A 4,647-nucleotide genomic window follows, 5' to 3' on the forward strand; every position below is an offset into this window, starting at 1 on the left:
TGTAGACCTGTTTTCTTCCAGCCAGTCATGGCAACAGTGTGTTCTGCTCTCAGGCGTGTAGTTGCTCCTTTCCACTGGCTTTCAGCTGTCCCTGTGGACTGGAACCAGAAGGACCTGCCCCTCTTTCTCCTTGGTCCCTGTGTGCAGGGGGTCCATATGGTGCTAGGGGTTTTCCTCTAGAGTCAGACATGTGGGCAGCAAATAGTCTCCTCTGGTTTCCCATGTTTGTCTGCCCCTTTGAAGGTCTAGCTCTCTCTCCCATGAGATTTGTGTGCAGGGAGCTGTTTGACTCTGTCCATTCAGATCTGGGCACAGTCTGGACCACAGGGCTCCTGCAGCTTGACTGTGCCTATCTTCCTGTGCCCAGAGGCTCTATTCAGCTTCCTCTTGGGTGGGAGATGTGGGAAAAGGTGGGCAGAAGTGGTAGTCTCTCCTGCCCTGAAGTCTCAGTGTTGCCCACACGTCTCGGCCATCAGCTCTCTTTCCCACGGTGTTTGGGGGCAGGGAGCTGTGGGATAATTTTTTTCTTTGCATCATCCTTTCTGATTTTCAGACTACAGAGTAGACAGATATTCAGCATATTGTGACCAATAAATGTGACTGCACTTATGCAAAACTGTCAATTCCTCAAGATAACATAGCAAGAAACTGAGGAAGGATTAGAGTTGGCTCTCTATGTTTCTGAATTTTAGTCCATATCCATAACTCCAAAAGATTCTATGGCTTCCTGTAGTTTCCTTTTCTAGCAATAAGGTTTAAGTTTGACTGCAAATTCAATATTATGTTTATGAGCTTTAGATAGTTGAAAAATGGAAATTTGCATCATACAATGTGAAATGACTAAGAAAATTAGAATTTTACATGTGGCAGGAGAAGAAAAGCAAGTAGGCTATGTATACATATAGGGTTTTCATTTTGCAGTTGACAAAGTTATGTCAGGCATCAGGTACAGTTCCATTTAAAAAATTAAAGGTACTTGATTAGTTTTGATGCACTCCAGAGTACATCTGGTGTGGTGGTTTGACTATATTTGGCCCAGGGAGTCACACTATTAGGAGGTGTGGCGTTGTTGGACTAGATGTGGCCCTTGTTGGAAGAAGTGTATCACTGTGGGGGTGGGATTTCACACCCTCCTCCTAGCTGCCTGAGAGTTTCAATCTTCCCCTGTTTCTTTCAGAACAAAATGTATACCAAGATGTAGACCTTTCAGCTCCATCTTCAGCATCAGGCCTGCCTGGATGCTGTCATGTTTCTTGCCTTGATAATAATGGACTGAATCTCTGAACCTAGAAACTATTCTCACTTATATATTGTTCTTTATAAGACTTTATAAGCCTTGTTTATGGTCACATTTTATCAATGAAAACCCTAACACATCTGAAAATCTGGGAAATGTTTTGCTTTTCCAGTGTTGCTCAGATTCATTTCTAGAGAAGGTACTAGGTCAAACTGAAACTCTATTTTATGTATTCTAAATATCTATAATGAATATTAGTGTAGAACTGATGAAATCAACTTTTCTAATTACTTTCTACATTCCCTTCAAAACTCTTGAAAACCAAAAAGTAAACACAAATCTCCATAGATGGATGGCCTTGCTGGACTCAGATCCAAGTTCCTCATGGTTAACCTCACTTAGATTGGACCACAAGGATGCAACACCACAGCCAGTTTTCCTAAGGACGTGTCAATATATTCAGGAAGTGCCTGAACAGGGTAGGATGTGAACCTTAAGTAGATTCCATCAGACTGTAGCGAAATGTTGTAGGCTATAAGATGAGGGGTAGCTGGGGCTGGGATTTAGCTCAGTGGTAGAGCGCTTACCTAGGAAGCGCAAGGCCCTGGTTCGGTCCCCAGCTCCGAAAAAAAAAAAAAAAAAAAAAAAAAAAAAAAGATGAGGGGTAGCTAGGCAAACAGGAAGAGATCCAGAAAGGAAAGAGAAACTGTCAGTGAAAATTGGTACATTTTTTTTAAGGCACAGAGTATGTAAGAATTTTCTTTTTATATAGAAATGGATTGTTTATGAAAATTAGTTAATTTTAAAAAGCACAGACATCTTACTGGTAATGAGCACACTATTTCTATCACTTTATTGGTAGGACCCAGGAACCCCATCATCTACACAGACCTGCTTATCCTCAGAGTCTAGAAGGACTTGCAGTTGCATGATTCACAGATTCACACATGGATGCTTAGTATTTTCTGTTTATATACAAACTTGGACTCTTAGAAACAGAGAGCTCTCTCAAATCACTTTCCGAGATAAAATAAAATGAAACAATAATACAACAAGCATAATTGTTCTAATAAAAAATATTTCCCAAACATTGTTCATAATGATCTTCTTGCTTGTTTCAATCCCACTCCTATCAAGTGTCTTAATTAGGAGAAAATTAGTTGAATTTATTTGACTTTGTTTAAGGAGAGGTAATAAAAGAGATTGGGAGAAATTTTAGATTACCAGTCTTCTCCTGACATTAACCTTATTACAGAGAAACTTGCCTTATTATTAATTATCTATTACTTATTACTTATTGTAATTACCTTATTACTGTTCAAAAAGGTGACCTTACCAGGAACTGTGGCTGGATTAATCATAAGTATTTCTTACCTTCATAGTAACAAACAGCCAGAATGATCAGGAGAAGACACGGGCTCAGCCGCATGGTGCTCAGTTTGCTTTTAGACTTAGCAAATGCTGAGCAAATGGACTACCAGAGCCTCTAGAGACCAGGGATATTTATACTCGGAAAGGCTCACTAATCCTGCCCTTAGGCAAGTAGCAGCTTACAAAACTTGTGACTATTTACATGACAACAGTAGAAACAACTTATAAAAGAGAAATTATTTTCAGATTCTATGAACAAAACATTTGAAAAAAAGAGAAATTATATAAACATCCAGTGAAGATGGATCAAATTATGTTTTCCTTTCTAAGTGGGGTTTCACTCATCTCCATGTATGATTCCAGCTAAATTCCAGCTCTTTCTTCTGTAGATTATAGAGCAGAATCAGGGATTTCTTTGGGATCCAAGGGACCTGGAGGTAACTAGATATTTTGAAATCTAATATACTATCCTTCCTTTCTCCCATCGTTCCTTTCTTCCTTCCTTCTTGCTTTCTTCCCATCCTTTTGCCCTTCCTTTTCCCTTCCTTCCTTCTTTCCTTTTCTTCATATTTCCTTCCTTCCTAGCTTCTCCTCTTTATTCTTTCTTCCCTCCCTTCCCATCCTCCCTTCTTTTCTTTTTTCCTCTGTTCTTCCCTTCTTTCCATGTATATATGTGCTGCAGTGTACAATTGTGGGTAACATAACCATTATGTGGATTCTTTCCTTTAAGTTCTCTGCCAAAGGTATTGAGCTCAGATGGCTGTACTTGGTCAGAAATAACCCTGATGCATGAAAATTCATATCAGAAGCATAAGTGCTCTGAGATTTTTGTGCCCCTAATTGTCTCTTTAAACACTACTTCACAAACATACTTTTTAAAGCCAGTTACCATTGATCACTCTCCAAATAATGACTATCATCAAGTGTCCAGAAAAAAAGTTAACTCACGGACTCCGGAGGAAAACACCTAATGCCACCTGGGACCCTGGTGCATGGGGGCTCCGGGAAAAGGCAGAACAGGCCCTCCTGGTCGCAAGCCTCACCGAGAGCTCAAAAGCAGCCCCTAACAAGCAACTTGAGCTGCAGGACTACAGGTAAGACCAACTTTTCTGCTCCAAGAGACCTGCCTGGTGGACTCAGGACACCCAGAGGCAAAATTCCTCTGGGACTGGACACTTCCCGTTTTTAGCTGGAGCCCAAACCTCGCTGATCCCGGCCCACAGCTCACTGCTCCCAAACCCCTTGGGAGAGAGAGCTCACTGCCCAGACAGGTGGGCACTCCTGAGACTGCAGAGCGAGAGAGACCACCAATACTGCCCACCCCTGCCCACATCCCTGGCCCAAGAGGAAACTGTATATGGCCTCTGGGAACCCGAAGATAGGGGCACTCGAACTTCAGATCCCCCGAAGTCCAGACACTGCCCAGACCTGAAGGAACCTCTCAACAGTTCTGTGCACCCAAATCCCATGGGAGGGAGAGCTAAACCTTCAGAGGGGTAGACACGCCTGGGAAGCCAGAAGAGACTACACTCTGCCCACATCTCTGACTCCAGAGGAAAACACCTAACGCCACCTGGGACCCCGGAAAAAGCAACTGGTCCAAAACATGCAGGAATTCCAGGACTCAATGAGAAGATGAAACCTTAGGATAATAGGTATAGAAGAGAGTGAAGACTCCCAGCTCAAAGGACCAGTAAATATCTTCAACAAAATCATAGAAGAAAACTTCCCTAACCTAAAGAAAGAGATGTCCATAAACATACAAGAAGCCTACAGAACTCCAAATAGATTGGACCAGAAAAGAAAATATTCCCGTCACATAATAGTCAAAACACCAAACGCACAAAATAAAGAAAGAATATTAAAAGCAGTAAGGGAAAAAGTAACATATAAAGGCAGACCTATCAGAATCACACCAGACTTCTCGCCAGAGACTATGAAAGCCAGAAGATCCTGGACAGATGTTATACAGACACTAAGAGAACACAAATACCAGCCCAGATTACTGTATCCAGCAAAACTCTCAATTAACATAGATG

This window comes from Rattus rattus, chromosome 2 (genome assembly GCF_011064425.1).
Source record: "Rattus rattus isolate New Zealand chromosome 2, Rrattus_CSIRO_v1, whole genome shotgun sequence".
Classification (NCBI taxonomy): domain Eukaryota; kingdom Metazoa; phylum Chordata; class Mammalia; order Rodentia; family Muridae; genus Rattus; species Rattus rattus.